Consider the following 21848-nt stretch of genomic DNA (forward strand, 5'->3'; position numbering starts at 1 on the left):
GTACAGAACCATTTCCTTTACTAACGGACCATTGCAAAACCATCATTTTTAAGTGTGTATGTATCTGATAGATGTACACTCAGAACAATAATGACTTTTTAAGTGAACTGAATTTTACTTTCCGTGTACACATTCACTGAGATGGGGATCGAACAAAGAACAATATATTCTTGCAGACACCATTACACCACTGTTATGACAGACTGCATAGTACAAGTATGCGATCTGGGACGCAGCCACTGAGAAATCAAAGATAAAACGAATTGATACACGCATACATGCACCCCCTCGCAGCCCCGCCCTCTCTCGTCTCTTCTCCCACTTCTCTCTCTCTCTCTGTCTGTTTCCCACACACACTCCCTCATTCTCTCTCTCTCTCTTACACACACACACACACACACACATAGACACACACCTCTCTTTCTCTCTCTCTCTCGCGGTGGCGCGCGCTACGACTCGCGCGCTACTCCTTCAGAAAATAAACGGTCGGAGCGCGTGACGGATACAGCAGGTAGGTGGCGGGTTGAAATCGTTGACACTAACGTTTTATTTCTCCCCCGTCCTTAATATTGTTTTAATCCGATAAACGGTTAATTTAAACGTTTTAACATTTGACTCGTTTCTCTGCGCCGCAGAAACTCGTTACTGAATTGTGTTTTACTCCGTGGCGAATTGATTTGAGAAGGCTACAAAACATTGACCTATACAAAGTGTTTCTGTTTATATTCCACACGACAGTTGATTTTACCTTGTTTGAGAAGAGCTAAACTGCACAGTAGAAGGTTTTCTACGGTGTTATGAAGGTTAATAGCATCATTATCGCTGAGTTTTGTTGCAGAGATGTGGTACTAAACCAGTGTATGTACTGAGCCTGCAGTTCGAGTGTATTATTGCTCGGTTTTCGATCCATTTACCGTCGACAGGCAACTGAAACCTGTAGTGTAGAGTAAACGAGGATTTCCACCATTTTGTTTCATTATTTTATGAACAATAAGTTTTTAAGGTGCAAAATCATTCAATGTGTTTTGGTGTTGTATGCCAACCCTCACTTAACCAAAATACATGACATAATATAACACATTGGTAGATGCCTGAGTTTTATTATTGAGACCCTTTGAAAAGTTATTTAAGGAAAAATGCATGCAGATTTTTTTGGCAAAATTTAACCTACGAAAACGTATTTTTACAGCTTAATAAAGACCCACTCCAGTAAATGTCAAGTTTTTAACCTTCTTATGTGTCATAACATTAAAAATAATGGTAATTTACTAGATGACATACAAACTAAGTGTTTCTGTTTTGAAATAGCAGCGTTCTAAAGACACTGATGGGTAGATTCAGACAGGTTTCTGACCTCACAGACGTAAGGGCCAATCATCCATCTGTTGCCTTGCGTACATATTCTGCCCCCTTTCACCCTGTTCTTCAATGGTTAGGTGTTAGGAGTTGGTATGATTTGAGTGTTTGGCCATTCTCAGTGCTGCAGTGACACTGATGTGGTGGTGTTGTGTTGTGCTGGGGCGGCACGGTGGTGCAGCAGGTAGTGTCGCAGTCACACAGGTCCAGGGACCTGGAGGTTGTGGGTTCGTTTCCCGCTCCGGGTGACTGTCTGTGAGGAGTTGGTGTGTTCTCCCCGTGTCCGCGTGGGTTTCCTCCGGGTGCTCCGGTTTCCTCCCACAGTCCAAAAACACACGTTGCAGGTGGATTGGCGACTCGAAAGTGTCCGTAGGTGTGAGTGAATGTGTGTGTGTCTGTGTTGCCCTGTGAAGGACTGGCGTCCCCTCCAGGGTGTATTCCCGCCTTGCGCCCGATGATTCCAGGTAGGCTCAGGACCCCCCGCGACCCTGAACTGGATAAGCGCTTACAGATAATGGATGGATGTGTTGTGCTGGTATGAGTGGATCAGACACAGCAGTGCTGCTGGAGTTCTTAAACACTGTGCACTCCACATTCAGACACGTGCTGCACAGTTTGTGTTGGTCGTCCTCTTGCCCTTCTTTAATGGGCACAGGGTGCTGTCCACAGGACACTGTTGTCTGGATGTTTTTGTTTGGTGGACTACCCTCAGTCTATCAGTAACACTGAGGTGTTTAACAAATCCGGCAGCCCTGCTGTGTCGGATCCACTCACACCAGCACAACAAAAACTAACATACAACCAAAATTTCACTGTCAATGCATCACTGAGGACAACCCTGACCTCTGGTGATCCCGTGTGGGTCCTGGTCGTTGAGGGAGTGACCTAAAGGGGCAAAGAATATATGCAGAGCAACAGATGAACTACAGAATGTAACTGTATATCTGGAAAGTGCTCTTCGATGGTCAGTGGCGCAAAGAGAATGAACAGTGAATGTAGAAACGAGGAGATTGTCTTAAAGTTATAGTGATCACTGTGTATATACATATATTATACATATATAAAGAAAGACTGTACCTTTAGTTCGCATAATTGTAAAGGAATCAAACTTTGGCATAAAAAAAATTAACAATAAACGATATAGCTCATATTCTCTCATACCCTTATGTATCTGATTTACATGACCATTTAAATGTTAGTAGTACTCTACAGGCTGCTCAGGAACAGTGAGCTGTGAGTGTAGAGGTGTGTGGGAGATGAATACTTGAACAGTAGATCCAAGTCCATGCTTTAATCCCTGCTTTTGCTGCAAGAGAATTCAGAGCCGAGTTTGAGGGATTTGTCTTGGTCTGTGGTGAGCTGAGGAAGTCTTTAAGTTTTCACTCCCTTTAGACCTTCCTCATGTTCATGGCAGACTGAGCGTGCAATATATTATTAGGCTATTTTGCTCTCAATTGTCAAAAGCAATAAGCCTTAATAAGCTGCAAAATCATCACAGAAAAGCCCGTGGCAAGGTATCTGTGAGGAAATAGGTTTCCACCAAATTTTGGTATTGACAGTGACATGTTCCCTTTGGTGGTGGAATGCGTTTAAGATTGTGCAGTGTCTGACTCGCTGAAGGCATCTCTGAGAGGCGAATTCTTGGTTACATCACAGCTGGTTAATTTTTGTTCAAAGAGGGTTTTTCAGTCTTGGCTTCATGCAGAAACTTTAGTGTAGGTGGAGTTTTTCAGTGTTTGCAGTAAAATGCCTCAACGCTTACAGACAGTCTGAAACATTTGGAAGAGTTTCTGGTCGTAATCTTCTTAAAACACAGCTGATGGCTCAAGGAAAATAATTACCATAAGCAAGCTGGTGGTGTTGGAACTCATTTTGCATCCGCAGTGCTGTTTGCATATACTAAAACTATTAGTAAATCAGGGCATAAGTTCACAACTATTATTTTGACTTGACTCAGTTCTCACTGGACTCATTATGGGCTTAGATTTAACAGTTATGCCTCTGGTGTCCACTTTTATATGGCTTTTTTATGCCTAGGTTTTCTGTGTGTGTCTTGTGTTTTTTTTGTTAATTCGTTGTAGGATGTTGAGTAATAAGAACGTCATGCTCTAATTAATATGTCACTAGCAGTAATAGTAATATAATCTGCTCATTCATTTAAAATCAAGCAAGTTATAATAATAGGTCTTGCACTTTTTTGCATTTTAAATAGCATGTTGGATGATTAGTTCGCAAATGAACGTGATGTTACTTCAGAATACACAGTTCCACGGTACTACATTCCTGTATACAGCTCTGGCTGCAGTTTGCTATTGAACATTGTGACTTTAGGCTCAGGTGTGGCTGCTCTGTGCATTCTGTTCTATTGACTGTGCTCTTCTCTGGAGATGCCTTGTTGGATGTTAAAAAAGAAACTAAACGACTGAACCAACACATTTCCACAGTCATGTATATGTTTTTATTTTTTCCGGTTATCCCATTAGCTTACTCCTCAGTCTTCAGGAACTTAGGTGTGGTGCCCAATGTCACATCCCCTTCCTGATTTCACCTCCCCTGGTTTTAAGGGTCCTTTGTGAGTGAAATCAGGACAGGGAGGTGAGATTGGGCACCACACCCTGGCTCTGTCACTGTGCCATGTTTCTCCTAACACAAAACAAACCCAAAACAAAAACAAAGGAATGTCTGGATACATTTTTAATACTGAAGCACTAACTTATAATCACATAAACATTAATATCACGCCCCAGTTCAACAGTTCATTGCAGAAGCAATTTAACACTAGATATGTTTTTCTCAAGTACTTTCAGATCGTTCACATTTTTCACTGAAGCTTAAGGACTATGGCTTCGAGTCAGTAGCTAGCAAATGCCAGAGCCCCCAGTGAGACAGTGTTGAAATCCTCTCCACAGCTTTCTGACCACCCCATCCCTCGGCTCTGCTCTGAGAAAGAGAGTGTATCTGAGGCTGAAGTGAGACTAGTTAGAGATCGCTGCTTGTGCTGTTGCTCTGGCAGACGTGACGCGCCTGCTAGCCCAGGCATCCAGTCAAGTTATTTCACGCTACCACTCACTATAACACAGAATCGATGTGTTTTCCTCTGCTGCTTGGATTTGTCTCAGTCCGGCTTTCAGTCTGCAATGAATTTTTAAAGGTACAATCAGTACTTTTCATAAAAGCTGGACTTAGCACAGCTGAATCGTTTAAAGCCTGTGCTTGGCTTGCCAGGCGTACATAGGGAGGAGGTTCTTGTCGCTCTTCATGTAAACAAATGCTAATATTTATATTACACTGGTGTCACACACACACACACACATAAACTCTAACACTTTACCAGACACCTTGAGAGAGCCTTGAGTGAGGGAGGCTCAGACAGGTGACCACAAAGCCTGGAAAACAAGTACAGCTTCAGTCTGCCTCGGTCAAATAAATCAGGTGTTGGTGGAGATGGAAAAAGTGTTTGCTTTTTTAAGGCAATTATGAAAAATGCCATTAATTTAGCATGTTTTTAGAAAAGCAAATAATTTTACAGGTGCTGGCCTGCTAGAGTCTTATTCGTAATTGTTTAGGAAAATAACCTGATTGTGTTGAGAAATCAGACACAGTTAACAACAACAACAGAAAGGACCATACTTTGTAAAATCCTGTTTATAAATGTGACCGTTTATAAAAGAATGTCTGAAAGGAAAGCAATGCTCCAGCGCAAAGCTTAGCCCTCAACATCACTGAATGTGTTTTGGTATTTGTTGTTTTGTGTGAATCAGAAATTGAAACTCATTCCATGACTGAGCTTGGGGTGGAAAATGTGGCTTGTTTGAAAATAGAAAGCACAGAAGGAAACTGAAAGAAAGGCTAAATGCTAAATCTATTGGGACGTTTTTTATTTTTTCATTTTTTTACAGATACCATTCACATATATACAGTATAAATATATGTGTGTGTGTGTGTGTTTGTGTGGTTTTGGTACAGTCCCTCAAGACTTGTAGAGACAGATCCACAAATACAGGGATGGAATAACCCCTGTCCCTCAAGTGCTCTCCAGATTCTCTGAGACAGCAAATAATCGAGCATGTCAATATGCAGTTACCGGCATTTCCCTTCAAAGGACTGAGAGGACAACAAAGCACTCTAGCACTCACATTTATTTATTTATTTATTTACGCTCTCGTTGACCATCTCCTGGGTCCATTTGCTCCATTATGTCTCCCGCTAGTAGCACTCCACCAGCACATTTGGCAGCAATGGCGAACCTGACTATAAGCTGCGTGTTAGCTGTTGCTTGCGCAAGTTTTGGCTCCATTACTCTCCTCTTCATGGTGTAAATATGCTGTTTTGTTTTTTAGGGTTGATAATTGAGTGTGAGCAGATGTAACATAGATGCAACGCTGCTCCTAAGATATGTGTCAAATTTCCATAACAGCATATACTCTCACTCTCTTTACTCTCTCTCTCACTCACTCTCAGTCTTTCTCACTCACTCCTTCTATTATTATTTTAATCCTGCGTTAGTACAACAGACACCGCGTCATTTCCTTCAAACCTAATTTTGTCATGGAATCACGGAACAGGAAAATATAAGCCACCCGAATCCACGCTGTCAAATCTGAACTCCACTCATGTATTTACACCTCAAGTAAAAAAAAAGGAGAGGTTTTTTTTTATCATTTCACAGATGAACACCTGTATTTGGGTTTGCTGCAATTTCACCTGCTCTTCTTCATTTTAAATTTATCTAAACGCCCAGATGAACAGATTCACGTCTATTTTTGAAGAACACTTGCTCTGTGTGAAGTAATCTGATGTTGCTTTTCAGTGCTGCTTAAAATTGTGGCATGTCAAGGCAGCTCAACACACCCTGTGGCCAAATCTGGGAGCGGCTCATTTCATTTAGCACCCTCCCTTCAACTGTCACCGAAAGAAACACAACGAATCATGAAAAAATTGCCCAAAAAATTAAGTTAAACAAATACAAAGTGTAATATTTATTGTAAATAATCAATGATTAATTATAATAACGTATTATATGTAATAAAGTGATCCTTAAAGCAACGTTTATTAAAATCAATCATATGTCATTATAACAAGTCAATGTGGCGTCTTATGTTTGTGCAACCTTTGAATAAGTTGGGGATAGGCTTGTTTACATTACCACCCTCTCTTTAAATGCCATAAAATAAAATAAACTATACATGATTAAATAAAAAAATATTCTCTTACATAGTGTCGCAGTCACACAGCTCCAGGGACCTGGAGGTTGTGGGTTTGATTCCCGCTCCGGGTGACTGTCTGTGAGGAGTTGGTGTGTTCTCCCTGTGTCTGCGTGGGTTTCCTCCGGGTAACTGTCTGTGAGGAGTGTGGTGTGTTCTGCCTGTGTCTGCGTGGGTTTCCTCTGGGTGACTGTCTGTGAGGAGTTGGTGTGTTCTCCCTGTGTCTGCGTGGGTTTCCTCTGGGTGACTGTCTGTGAGGAGTTGGCGTGTTCTCCCTGTGTCTGCGTGGGTTTCCTCCGGGTGCTCCGGTTTCCTCCCACAGTCCAAAAACACACGTTGGTAGGTGGATTGGCGACTCAAAAGTGTCCGTAGGTGTGAGTGTGTGTGTGTTGCCCTGTGAAGGACTGGCACCCCCTCCAGGGTGTATTCCTGCCTTGCGCCCAATGATTCCAGGTAGGCTCTGGACCCACCGCGACCCTGAACTGGATAAGTGCTTACAGATAATGGATGGATGGATATTCTCTTACAAAGCAATGATTGGCCTGGATGTATCAGACCTTTTATACTTAAGTTATTTGTGTATCCCTGTGTACGAAACTGCTGACTACAGTTTGTGGACAACAACCAATGATATTTTTCAAATCATACAAGCCTTTTGTAGAAAAAGAATACTTTTTTATGGTAAAAATTACCCACTTCTCTTTTAATGTGTGATATCTCAAAGCTCCTATGCAGTTCTTTTTTCAAAATCTAGAAAAGTCCTGTTAGTGTCCTTTCATGACCTACAAATCTGATTTAAAACAATAAATAAAAATAACATTAAAAATGAAATCTAATTAACAACGTTATTCTTGCAACATTAAAAAATTAAAAATTGTGATGTCCTTAACCTAGCGTCTGTAACACAAACACACACTTTTCCCTACAGACCCCTGTTACACAGCAAAATTGACTCTGTGCCTGTCACTACTCTCAGCTCTCAGCTCGACTGAGATTCACACCGGTGTCTTGTCTGTCACCGGCAGCCAGAGGTGTAACATCTGGCTTCCTCTAGTTGCTGCAGGCCATCACACTGTCACACTGAGCAGGGACATGTGAGGGGGTGGGTGTGTTGGGAAAATGGGGGAGGTAAAGACTGTAGCTGATGTGTGTGTGACACTTACAGATCGATTTGGTAGAAGATGATTTGCAACTCAAATGTGTTCCTGGTGTGCTCTGTTCCAGGAGCTGAGACTTTGACTCAGTGAGAACAAGCCTCTGCATGAAATAGATATCTTTGTATGTTGTAAAAATATTAGAAGATCATTTAAATTAATTTTCTAGAAATGCTCTGTTTGTTGGAAGCTAACATATAAAGTGCTTGAAAACCTCAAATGATCCACCAACATATTCTGAGATCATTTAATTTCACAAATGTACTTAAAATAAAAGTAAATATTCTAAATAATTGTGGAATATACTTGAAACATCAGACACACCGACTAGATTTCAGATTATTTCCCTAGCCATTACAGTGCCTTTGTTTCCAGCACTTTCTACAAGCCCTGATCACATTGCTCTCTGCCTCAATCCTCAGGGACTGGCTCATTTGAAAAGCAATGATGTGCTAAAATCGCAACAGCATTGGAAATGTTGAGAATCAATCATTTCCATGAGCGCCTTATGAGAGTTTGTCATATTGCTTCAGCTCCTATAGTGTCTGTAAAGACAATTTGAATATCCCTGATCACATTTAATTTACATCCATAGTATCTTATCCTGAGTGACTGACACTTTTAATCACATTACAGTGGTAGGCCAATGCAGTGTTAGGATCCTTGCTCAAGGACTCTTATTGGTGTAGCATGGTGTTCCTGTCTGAGCTTAGAAATGAACCCTAGTCTGGGTGTGGAGGGCGGTTATGTTCCAATCTGCACTATACCTACCATCTAAGTGAAAAATACAAACAAACAAACAAAAAACTTGCTTGTTTGCTGTGTGAAATATAGCGAAAATAGAATTTGCCAGTTTGAAATAACAGCAAAAAGGCAGTAATTGTGAATTAAAATGGGTAAAAATGTGAACCTTGTAGGTAGTTCTTATTATCACTTGGAAAAGCAACAAAATGGGTGCCCAAACATTTTGGAAGTTGAAGGATTGTGTTTAAAGGCTATGAGCAGCTGGGTGATGGCGTGAATTGAAATGTGAGCTGAAGCCAGACATCTCTCTCTCTCTCTATCTATCTCTCTCTCTCTCTCTCTCTCTCTCACTCTCTGTGCTGTCATAACTGCTCACTGTGTGGAATGTGGAATGTTCCCAAGGTGTGTGTTTTTGTAGCCAGGGGCAAATCTGGTCACGTCCCATCCAGGGCCCATCACAGAGTAGAGAAGGAGAGAGAGGAGCTGGAGTGATGACAGAGATAAAAAGAGAGTACACAGTTAAAGAGAAAAGCACACAGCCTTTCCTATGTCTGTCATATTCTAAGGCTCTGTACCAGCTGATTCTTCCATTTGGAAAATGGAGTTGGACGCACTTGTACAGGGCTAATGACAAAGTTTTTAGTGTAGAGCTTATTGTTTGTCAAAAGAACTCCTCATTTTGAGTAGAACAGTGCTGCAGGGGTCTCTGGATTGAGATTTTCCACTTTAAAGACTAGGAAACCCCTTTCTTAAGATGTTCTGGGAGGTGGGAGGAACATTAAAGAGTCTAAACCTGAATATATGTGGATTTAATGCAGAAAGAAAGTAGATAATGTTACAGCCAGGAAGCTCAATATCTTTATGCAGAAATATGAGTGTAGTAAGTGCTGTTATCAGCATTACAATGGAGGGAATATGAATAAAATAATAAAAGAAGACTCTTCAGATGAGCTAAATACTGAAGTTACCTGGTTGTCCGCCTCTGTTTGGTTTTTGTCTCTGGATGAAAGTGTGAAGAATATACTTCTTTAAATAAAGATATATTCACTGTATTAATTAATTTATTTGATATATTTATTATTTATTTATTTATCTCTAGTTTTACTTTGGTATTTGTCTTTAACTAAACAACAGCAGGGCGGCACGGTGGCGCAGCAGGTAGTGTCGCAGTCACACAGCTCCAGGGGCCTGGAGGGTTCGATTCCCGCTCCGGGTGACTGTCTGTGAGGAGTTGGTGTGTTCTCCCCGTGTCCGCGTGGGTTTCCTCCGGGTGCTCCGGTTTCCTCCCACAGTCCAAAAACACATGTTGCAGGTGGATTGGCGACTCAAAAGTGTCCGTAGGTGTGAGTGAATGTGTGTGTGTCTGTGTTGCCCTGTGAAGGACTGGCGTCCCCTCCAGGGTGTATTCCCGCCTTGCGCCTGATGATTCCAGGTAGGCTCTGGACCCCCCGCAACCCTAAATTGGATAAGCGGTTACAGATAATGGATGGATGGATGGATGAACAACAGCAAATTACACATATAAAATACCTTTGAAACTACCACGTTTAACACAACCATTTATTGGAAATCAATAAATAATATAATATTTAAAAATGCATATAAAATCTTACTCTAGCAGCAAGAGAATTTATAATAAGCCAAAATACTATTTAATCTGTTTTTTTTTTAACGAAATTTTCTCGTAATCAAGTTGGAGTAACCAAACCTTTACGATGTGCAAGGCAATTTATCTTTCCCTGACACTCTCAAGATAGGATCGCTGAGATGCATATTGGCTGTTTTGCAGAACGCTGTCTGTCAGCCTGGATCGGATAATACCACCCTCCACGTGCGGCGAAGATCTGCCAAGCCAAACACAAAAGTCCTAACAAAGCACTCTTGATTCTGGGTCTTGAGGGGAAGAAGGGACAGATTTATCTGATTTGATGCACAGAGGGATGAAGGCCGAGGGTCAAATGCTCAGTGCCGGGTACAATTAGACACAGATGGCAGGTGATCGAACACGGCTAATTCAAGGCATTAGGCACAGGTTCAGCAGCTGGAGAAAGCTCAGCTCGTTCAGCCTGGCACAACCAAGCTTCACCTGCCACGCTCAAGTGCCCGCGTTTCTGCCTCTTCATTCTGACTCAAGGTTTTTCATCTCATTTTGAGGGCTGTCTCAGAGGATGCTCCAACGTATCTGACGCGACTCGTTGTGTCTGACGTGAAAAGGCCATACTTCTCGAGGAGACTACCTTTGCAAGTGTTTCAAGCTGAAAGCAGTGTCGGCAGCTTCAAGCATTTTATACTTTCTGTGGTTTCTTTTGCCTGTCATACAATCACAAGCTTTGTGGTGTGGTGTATTTGTATGTGGAGTTCACCAGCTGCTGTGACTGTGACACAGTGAGTAATGCCACTGTACACATTTGCAGTTTTTAATTTTTCTTTGTTCTTACGAATCATATCGTTTGGCGAAACTAGGCGAACTTTCTATGGGAGAAGTAGTGCTAGAGTCCTGCACTATCATTGGTGCAAATCAAGGCCCAGAACAGACTCTGTCGATGATGGGACAGGGGGGCTACTCTGTTGCCATGGTAGATAAGACGGTTGAGGAAGTGGTGACGAGTGCCAGAAAACACAGTGATGTCATCAGCTTCGGGACTTCAGATATTTACAAAATGCACATCAGATTCGCTGTGAATAATACCAAAGCTTCTGCCAATCCATCTGGGCTGCACAAAACTGATCCAGCAGTCATTTGTTTATTGCTGGAGAGAATTCAGGCTCTGCTCATGTTCTCATACATGAAGTCTCCATGTCCCAAAACAAAGGCTTCAGCTGGGCTGTGCAGTACGAGCCCTCTGCTCACAAATATTTTGAATTATGGTGGAAGCCTGGGCAGTTACAGATGTCTTTGTGGGAGTTTGGGTGAATCAAAAATGATATACGATTTTGGTTAGAATATTTGAGCCATGCTCCTTTCCTTTCGGAAGCTATGGATATTTATGTTAGGCTTTAAAATTGATGCCTAACTCAAGTATTACAGAATTTTACACCAGTATAATCACAGTTTGTCCATATTGTGTAGACCCAGTCTCTTTCATGGAATGTGTGGACCCATTTTCATAACCGTTTGTGGTACATTATAGAACTAATTGCCATAAGCAATTACCACGACATGTGAAGGTTTAATCAGTTAATGGCATTTGCTGGAAACCTACAGTGTGAGTCAATTATCAGAGTCTTTATCTGCTCTATTGTAGTCACGGTTCAGAGAGAGTACAAAGGATGGGAGTTATCTGTTGTTGCAGAATGGTCTTCTGCCCCGTTCTCACGTCCCCACACTACAGCACCGCTGTCATCTCCTCTCAGAATAAGCCTGTTCCTAGCATGACTCAGCCTGTCCCCTTGGCTGACCCTTCTGAATTGTTTTTGGCTGCTGCCCACCCCTGCTGTGATGCTGCTTTTGGCCACGTGTCTTTTCCCTGCATTGTGAGCTTGTTGAGCAGCTGCAGAGCTGCAGAGTGGGCGGTATGATGATATTTGATCATTATTTTGATAACTGATGTCATTCCTGGGCTTATGGACATCATCAGTACTTGAAAAACAAGCTCCATGTTACAGTACAATGAGACCATAATGAGGCCAGTTGATATGTTGTTTTGCAGTGGAATAAAAATAGCTGGATTTGGTATGTCCCGATACAATCTGAAAGATCGGTAACGGGGACAATCACAGCATTATTTTACTGATCTGCATCATCTTTATTGATCTTGATCTTAAGTCTGATACTCTGCTTCTCACAAGCTCACACGCCTTCCTCCTCCTCCACCTCCTCCTTGAGTTTAGTCATGACCAATGTGAATATTCCCTCCAGCGTTGGTGTTTCCAAAACATAGAGTGCTTTGTAAATGTAGTTGTGGTCTAACTTTGCTGGCCACTGCAGTTGCGCATCACTTCTCCTCTTCCTGTATCTGTCATTTCAAATTAAAAGTCTGTGCTGGACTGAGCGGCACTGTGGTTTTTATTTGTTGTGACTGTGAATATTAAACTACTGTAGCACTTCAGAGTGGTATTGGGATTATATTACTTGTTTTGAAATGTTCTGCTTTTACTAACTGCAATACTGCACTAGGTGGAATTTATATGAGCGGTTTGTAACACTTTTTGTTTACTTTGTTATAATAAAAAAAACTAAGTAGAAGCTTGAGTGCAGGCAGTCTCTTTTTTAATGCAAGGTATTGAACTGATTTTAATAAATATAATGTACCGGAAATGTGCACTGTGTAACAGTAATATCTAGGAAAATATAAGGGACTGGGACTGGGTATCGACAGATAATCAATATTAAAAGACTCGGGATAGGGGGCAAAAAAACTTGATTGTGACATCACTAACTGAATTAATAGATTTTTTTTAACCCTTTGCATTCTCTGTTGTGTAGATTCTTAACGTTGTGTTTCATTGCACCTGACCTCCATATTGTCGCTATCCAAAGACCAACATATATCTGCATTTTTGTCCATTTTTATATTAATACATAATTTGAACAGAGCAGCCATTCTTCACATTGTGTGAACATTTCATGATGAATGGACCAATAAAAACGGAATACATTTGGAACTGGGATAGATTTTTTTACATTGAATTCAACTGAAAGTTAAAAAGTTATTTTTGGAGATACATATTTTTGTTTGAACAGCGACAATATGTTTTCATACCTCTCTGTAATGAGACCCCGTTTAATCTAGAGCACTGTGAAACAAGGTAATCTGAACCTAAGGCTGAAAAATGGAAATAGTTTCTCTTGTGACAACATACTTTAACTCATGAGTACAAGTCATAGTCAGACACAAATCCAGCATCTACACACAGTGAGAGGTGGTAGATGTGTATCTCGTGTATCTCAACACCTCTTCATATTCTCATAACTCGATATAACTCGCGTACAATCTTAATAAGGCGGCTTTAACAAGGCAGACTATCCAGATTTAGGGAATGTCTCTGCATTTTCTGTTTTATGACAAATAATAAATATAAAAAAAAAAGTCAAATATGATAAGCAACCCTGTTAATTGAGTCCAGATGTTTAAAATTGCACTGCTTTTTCATTGTGAAAAACCTCAGAATATTGAAGTAACCAAGGTTGTTCACACCTCCAATATTTCTGAAATCAAGACCGTTATTGTTTAGTTTAACTCTTATTAGTGTAGTAATAGACTCTACTCTTCTGAGAAAGGCATGGATGGTATGTTGGAACATTGCTGTGAGGACTTGATGGCAGTAACAGCATTAGTGAGGTCAGATACTGAAATTATTACTGGATTATTAGTTCCTGATCACAAGCATCACACAAGTTTCACACAATGAGGTTGAGTGTGTAGAGAAAGTAGCTCCATTAATCCAAAGCCCAACACTGGTTGGGGGTGACTGTCTGTGAGTAGCGTGGTGTGTTCTCCCTGTGTCTGCGTGGGTTTCCTCCGGGTGACTGTCTGTGAGGAGTGTGGTGTGTTCTCCCTGTGTCTGGGTGGATTTCCTCCGGGTGACTGTCTGTGAGGAGTGTGGTGTGTTCTCCCTGTGTCTGCATGGGTTTCCTCCGGGTGACTGTCTGTGAGTAATGTGGTGTGTTCTCCCTGTGTCTGCGTGGGTTTCCTCTGGGTGACTATCTGTGAGGAGTGTGGTGTGTTCTCCCTGTGTCTGCATGGGTTTCCTCCAGGTGACTGTCTGTGAGTAGCGTGGCGTGTTCTCCCTGTGTCTGCGTGGGTTTCCTCTGGGTGACTGTCTGTGAGGAGTGTGGTGTGTTCTCCCTGTGTCTGTGTGGGTTTCCTCTGGGTGACTGTCTGTGAGGAGTGTGGTGTGTTCTCCCTGTGTCTGTGTGGGTTTCCTCTGGGTGACTGTCTGTGAGGAGTGTGGTGTGTTCTCTCTGTGTCTGTGTGGGTTTCCTCCGGGTGACTGTCTGTGAGGAGTGTGGTGTGTTCTCCCTGTGTCTGCGTGGGTTTCCTCCGGGTGACTGTCTGTGAGGAGTGTGGTGTGTTCTCTCTGTGTCTGCGTGGGTTTCCTCAGGGTGCTCCCGTTACCTCCCACAGTCCAAAAACACACGTTGGTAGGTGGATTGGTGACTCAAAGGTGTCTGTGTGTGTAAATGTGTGAGTGTATGTCGCCCTGAGAAAGACTGTTGCAGACAATGAATGAATGAATTATACAAGCTGTGTGTGTAACGGCATGTGTGTGACCACAGTGGGAACAACTTAAATGCGCTTTCACTAATAAAGCCAGAATTGTGTCATGAAAATGTCCTCAAATATTGTATTACATTTTGCCATATTATTCACATCTACACTGAGCTGTTGTTTAATTATTTATGGCATAGGTTCTATGATTGATAGCTAGCAAGATGCTACTTCGTCCTTCCTGAAGGAGACCCAGCGAGATGCCGCTGTCATCTGCCTTTGCTGCCTGATTGCAGTGAGTCAGCACATTCAGAAATGCTGGAGTGTTTCTTTTTTTTTTCCTGTCCTCCCACCACCCTCCTCCCCCGACTACTATCCGTTCATATCCTTTTCTCGTCTGCTCGTTTTCTCATCCCTCCCAGGGAATGGTTATAAGCCCCGCCCCTCCCCGCCGTGCGGACATGCTCTGTGTGATCTGCGTGTTGCTCACATGTTCCTGCGGCAGGGCTCACTCAGTTGCCTTCTCAGCATGCTGCATGCGTGGAGAGTTGCAGTGGGAAAGAAGATAAAGTGTGCTCCACAGATCTCTAGTCTTTGTTGAGGGGAATGAATGATGTGCCCCAGTGTAATGGTTTTGTGATCATTTTTTGAAATATATACTGTTTACTGTACACGGACAAAACACACATAAATATGTATTTTACAAAGTGCTGCATGCACTGAACCATGCCAAAATCAGAGGCCATTCTTTGTTTATTTTATTTCTAGGCAAAATCCATTAAGTGCAAATTATTAATTTAAAGCATCTGTAAAAATAGAAAGCGTAAATATAACAGTGAACGTTCTTTTCCCACAGTTTTTCCTTAGTAACTTGTTAGTAATCCCAACACATCCAGTGATGCCGAGTGATGAGAGGTTTTGAAGAGATTAGGAGTCAGGTAATTGGACACAATGCACTTGGATGAAGAAAGGGGAAATCAAGAGGGAACCAGAGGACTATAACTGTGCCCATAAGATACAAATTTGCCTAAATAACGCTATACATTTCTGTATGTCACAGGCTGTAACTAAACCTGCTCTGAATGATTGTGTAACTATTGTGAAATCAATATTGAAGTTGAGAGCAAACAGCTTCAATGTCTGGCCACATATTGGCCTTTCGTATGCAAGCAGTTATGACACCATGAATAGTGTTTTTATTTGGAACCTGGCACAGAATGTGCCCCGAAGAAGCTCTGAGAATGACTCAATCTGAAAACACGATCACAATCCATTTGAGGTTCCTGCACCGTCCACCTCAGTCAGAGGCCACATGTTGACAAACATCTTAGCAATGCTTTCAGAACACTCTCTCTCACACGTTATCGCAGTGTTGCCTCGCGGTGTGGATTGAATTACTGTCAAGAATGGAAAAGGTGGCAGAGTTGTGTTGTGGACGTTTTGATTACAGCTCAGGGTTTGGTGTTTTCTTAAAATATGACTGAGAGGTTTCCTTTGAGGCCCTGGCCTTTTTTTTTTTTGCTATCTCGTCACTCAAAGTGTTTTATATTGCATCGCTACACATCCCTTAGTCCAGGATAATTGGATAGAGCATTTCAAAGAGGATTTGCTTTCCTTTCTCTGACCCGGCTGATAGTGCCCTCTCTTCCGAGGGGCCTTGTTTGTGTTCAGAGCAATAGCTATGAGTAATGTTTGGCTTTTGAGCGAACCAAGCCTACTCCCCATCCCTCAGGGCTTGTCCCGTGGCTTCGAAACAAGCCTGACTGGTTCCATCCAGGGTGTAGAGTGAGTTCTAGCTGGGATCAGATACAGCGTGGTAGAGTTTAGACATGATTCATATTCATTCAGGTCAGAGCACGGCGCTCCGAGGGCTTTCGTCTGAACACTGCATTCGATGAATGCTGCACACAATTATGGATTTGTGTTTGCCATTCGTTGTTCATATATGTAATCAGTTTGTAGCCTAATGAAATATTTATTATTTGCCTGAGGATATGAAGTATAAGTATGTATAGGGGTGTATTTAATGAGATGGAAAATCTGGTAGAAATATATCCTGGTAGCTAATGCTTCACACTGGCATAAAACTCTATTGTTTATGATTTGTTTGACCAGAGGAGGATGGATCCCCATTGTAAGTCTCAGTACCTTCCAAGATTTCATCGTCCAGCTTCGAGGGAGATTTTCCTTGACACTGTCACCTTTCGCTTGCTCACCAGGGGTTCATTCAATCATTTATTCATTGTCTGAAACCGCTTATCCAGTTCAGGATTGTGCCAGGTCCGGAGCCCACAACCCGGAGGAAACCCGCGCAGACACAGGGAGAACACACCACACTCCTCACAGGCAGTCACCCAGAGGAAACCCACACAAATCCCTGTGCCTGCGTGGGTTTCCTCCGGGTGACTGTCTGTGAGGAGTTGGTGTGTTCTCCCTGTGTCTGCGTGGGTTTCCCCCGGGTGCTCCGGTTTCCCCCGGGTGCTCCGGTTTCCTCCCACATTCCAAAAACACACATTGGTAGGTGAATTGGCGACTCAAAAGTGTCTGTGTGAATGTGTGTGTTGCCCTGTGAAGGACTGGCGCCCCCTCCAGGGTGTATTCCCGCCTTGCGCCCAATGATTCCAGGCTCTGGACCCACCGCGACCCTGAACTGGATAAGCGTTTCCAGATAATGAATGAATGAATGAATATAAAATTATTTAAAAAGGAAGAGGAAAGTGTCTACTTGTTACCCTGGAGTTTATGTATTGTTTGTTGTTTTTGACAGGCTCTTCATAATTGATGGGCAACATGCCAAACATATCATATCCCTGTACTTCAAGGCATTTTTATGATACACATTACACAATCACAATGCATGCATTATTTTAACACACAATTAATCATATATTAATAGCCATCAGCGGTGTATAAAATACTTCTCAGCACTAAATTCTGTCAAACTAGTTATGCTAAATATGCTTTAATTTAGTCTTATTTTATGAAATACTTTGTCAGTCAGTGTTATTATATTGTCATTTATGTACAATTACTGTGATATGCACACAATATAATATTGTTTATGATAATGAATTAGAAGAGCAATTAGATTACATTACATTAGGATAATTTACCGTATTATAATATCGCCCACCCTGAAAATATCTTGTGGCTACATTTTGTGTAATTTTTCCTCTCATTTCCTCTCACACACTGCCTCTTCTTTTCCCACTAATGCTAACGATGGTGAGCCAAATACCTCCCCCCTGCTGAATCCCGCCATATTAAAGTCACCACATAACCACACTCTCCACAGTACCACATCCAGGATCAAAACCGTCGCCACTGCACTTGCTCTTAAACCCATTTTAAGTGGCTGTTGGATGAGATTTAGTGATGAGTAAGACTCCTTTCCCTTGATGAGCGACCGAGTCTTTCCTCGCTCCAGATTTTACTGCTGCAATTAAGAACTTGGGGCAAAGAGTCTTACTCGGGACTCCATTAAAAACAATCCACAGGGATCAGGGCGTAAACCATTAGGCCTTGCAGCCAGACGTTTTTTTAAACCAGCGAGGGGGCCTTTGAAAAGAGATGTGATTGAAGTGAATATCTCTGGGTTTGTGTTTACAAAAGGCTAGACATGTTTTTATGAGTAGTGGCCCAAAAATAGATCGTTATCAGCAGTTTGTTCACTCAAGCGTCACATGTTTTTGTGGCTGTTCCGCATTGTTTAATGAAACCTCACTTCCTACCCTTGCACCTGCAAGCTACGCTCAGAAAGCTGCCCTCAAAACACACCTTCTCTGTCAACAACAATGCCTCACTTAGACACAGTACTGTAATACACAGCCAAACCTCTAGATATGTGTGTGTGTGTGTGTGCAATCTAGTCTGTGGTAAACAGCCCCTGCTGAGGTGTAATGCATTCATTTTTAATTGAAAACTCACAGGAGCTTCTGTAATCTTGTGACAACACCGCATGACACTTTTGCCTCAGTGTGTGCTTAGTGTAGATCACTCATTTGGAAACAGCCAGAGAGAATACTTTTGAAAGCGCACTACACACGTTTACGCACAACACAAACGCCACCGACTGATACCAGTCACTGGCCCAGAAGCTGGCGCTTATCATAGAAGCACATGAAATGTCCTTTAAGGGCCCCTTTCATACTCATTTTCCCTGAAGTCCATTTATAACATCTAATGGGTTTATGTATCAAAATGGTGTAAGCGTTTTTTTTGTTTTTGTTTTTTTTTCGGTGTTTTTTTTCTTACATGACCATTTTCCAGACTGCTTTTCTCACTGAACCTCTAAGACTAATATGCGTAAAATAATATCTGTCCTGATTGGCTGCCTTATGTTGTGTTTAGTTCATGAAGCAGAACAGGGTGAAACACTCATTATAACCTAAACATGTGAGGGAGGGGGTAAACTCAGAATCGGAGGAAACCCACGCGGACATGGGGAGAACACACCACACTCCTCACAGACAGTCACCCGGAGGAAACCCATGCGGACACGGGGAGAACACACCACACTCCTCACAGACAGTCACCTGGAGGAAACCCACACAGACACAGGGAGAAAACACCACACTCCTCACAGACAGTCACCCGGAGGAAACCCATGCAGACACAGGGAGAACACACCACACTCCTCCCAGACAGTCACCCGGAGTGGGAATCAAACCCACAACCTCATGGTCCCTGGAGCTGTGTGACTGCGACACTACCTGCTGCACCACCATGCTGCCCTACATATATATTAAAAATTAAATAATAATAATAGTTCACATAAATCATTCAAATGGATATATGATTCATAAATAGCTGGTATAATCTCAGCATATTTATAAATAGGACAGACCGGAAGAGACATACATGAATGTAAGGTGACCATGACCAAATGCCAAGTGAGAATTTTTAAATCTGTATGTGTAAATATTGTTGGGTTGACATGATAAATATTGGCCTGCAGCGCCCAATCAGCACATAACTGCTAAGTAAGCTCAAGAAACTGTGTATACAATTGTGACAACATGAAAACAATGCATAGGAAATCAGATTTTTTTCCATGATGTAATCCCAGTGTGTTTATAGTGCCTGCTGTTCTGTTGCCTGCCGCTGTAACCTGTATATGTGTGTGTATGGAAGACCATTTGCACCGAGCTTTCTGTCAGTGACCCCACTAACACTGAGCCTCTTTAGCTCACTCACAGCCACACACTGAACCTAATAAGGGCATGAATAGCCCTCATACTCAGGAGGGGGATAGAGAGCCTGAGAGACTGGACACACGCCCATTACACACTTTTTTTCACTTTCTCTAATGCACTCCATCACTCTACATCTCTGTTATGTGCTTGTCTGTTTCTTTCTGTGCCATGCATTTCTCTCTCTCTCTCTCTCTCTCTCTCTCTCTGTCTGTCTCACTCTCTCTCTGTCTGTTTCTCTCTCTCTCTCTCTCTCTCATGTTCTTTTTCTGTCTTTCTGCCATATTGTTTGATCCCATGCATTCTTTCTTTTCTTCTTTCTCACTTTTCTTTATCACTCATGCATCTTTTTTCTAACAGTCAAAGTCCAGTAAAGGCCTTTCCCAGAGTTTTGACCAGGTCCCATGTGGCAGACCTCTGCAGGGTCAAGTGGTCTGTAATGAGAAAGGCAAAAAGGACATGGAGGGAAGTGGGAGAGGCACTGAAATACCATTGCCATAAACAACAAACTTTATTCTCTCTCTCTCTCTCTCTCTCTCTCTCTCTCTCTCCCTCTCTTGCTCTCTCTCTCTCTCTCTCTCTCTCTCTCTCTTCTCTTTCAGTCTCTCTCTCTCTCTTCTCTTCGTCTCACTCTCTCTTTCAGTCTCTCTCTCTTTCTCTCTCTCTCTCTCTTGTGTTTTCAGTATTTGCCTTTTCTTTCTCTTTTCCTCTCTCTCTCTCTCTCTCTCTCTCTCTCTCTCTCTCTCTCTCTCTCGCTCTCCTGCTAAACGAGTGCCAGTGGAGAAAGAAGGCAGTTTGCTGGAGGGACTCATAAACGCCTGTCAAGTAGTGACAGGCTGAGTGTAAAGAAGTCATTGTCTTTGTATTTTTTAAAGAAAGCGGGGAACAGCTCACTGTGACAGTATCTCCACTCGGAAACCAACTGTGTGCCAATCATGAACGCCATGTCTACGGGCTAGCACACCATAAAGAATTTGCCTTTTTTTTGTTTATATATTTATTTGTTTTTTAGTGATGTCATGGAAACTGAAATGGGAAAGTGTGAACTGTGATGTTTTTACTTCCTAAATAAGAGAACTGAACTGGCCTTCATTCACTGTCCATGCTCAGGGGAAACACAGCAGTTCTGTCATTGGCCAAAAAGAATTAACAGTAGCAGGAAGTGCTTTCATATTTCTGGATGCAGTATTTAAAGTATTTAAGTGGTAATTCAACTAAATCTTTGAAAATAATCCTCTTGTTTTCTTCACAATTAGTTAGATTTATACAACGTATATACAATGTATAAACCTTAATATCTGCACATTCTGCATCTGTGGATTCAACCAACTGCAGTTGAGCATCATTTAATAGTCTTCCACAATTTCTCAGATCTTTCTCTCAAGCGCTTGCTTCGTGATTTTCCTTATTTGTGCCTGTACCAAACATGTACAGATTTTTAAATGTACATTTTTCCATAATCTATAAGAGAATAGAGTAGGGCTGGACAATAATTCAATATATTTATATATCACAATATAAAATGTTTCAACAACAATGATATGATTTTAAACCCATGTTCAATATTTCAATATACACTATTTACAGCACCTGTCACTGACTGCAGTCACTACAGGGTCCTGTCGTCAGTTCAGTACTCAGTTTTAAAGTTTGTTGAAAATATTAATATTGACAGAGCAGAGATGTTTATGTTTGACTGTGATGTCATGTTTCTTGTTTTTCTTGTGGCTTTTAGTTTGTTTATATTGCCGTCAGTAATACAGTGGAACCTCTACTAACGAATGCCTATACTAAAGAACTTTCCAAGATACGAACCGGGCATTTGAATATTTTTTGCCTCCACCAACGAACCATGTCTCTAGAAACGAACACGAGGCTCCGGCGGCTGGAAATGGCCACTGACCCCAATCGGCGAGTCTCCCAGCGCACCCAGACTTGAGTGAGCTTTTAAGATTAGCAAATTTTAGTTTAGCAATTTAGCATTAGTGTAAATAGCAGACATCGAAATTTGTGCTAAGTTAAGCCGTATCTACGCTTCGTCTCTCC

General features: G+C 42.0%; 1 protein-coding gene across 11 annotated transcripts in view; it reads left to right on the top strand.

The window, feature by feature from the left end:
• The first annotated feature begins 380 nt into the window (after positions 1 to 380).
• The window catches only part of LOC136697153 (band 4.1-like protein 1), a 120488-nt gene continuing 99020 nt past the window's right edge, over positions 381 to 21848 (top strand). For 4 of the 11 annotated variants that reach the window (XM_066672123.1, XM_066672127.1, XM_066672129.1 and 1 more), the window contains exon 1: positions 412 to 511. The gene's annotated coding sequence lies outside the window, so the exon portion shown is untranslated. Of the gene's footprint in view, positions 512 to 21848 lie in introns of all 11 variants that reach the window. The other 7 variants (XM_066672132.1, XM_066672133.1, XM_066672124.1 and 4 more) reach the window with 6 other exon arrangements.

The sequence above is a fragment of the Hoplias malabaricus genome, chromosome 5 (assembly GCF_029633855.1).
Source record: "Hoplias malabaricus isolate fHopMal1 chromosome 5, fHopMal1.hap1, whole genome shotgun sequence".
NCBI classification, from domain to species: domain Eukaryota; kingdom Metazoa; phylum Chordata; class Actinopteri; order Characiformes; family Erythrinidae; genus Hoplias; species Hoplias malabaricus.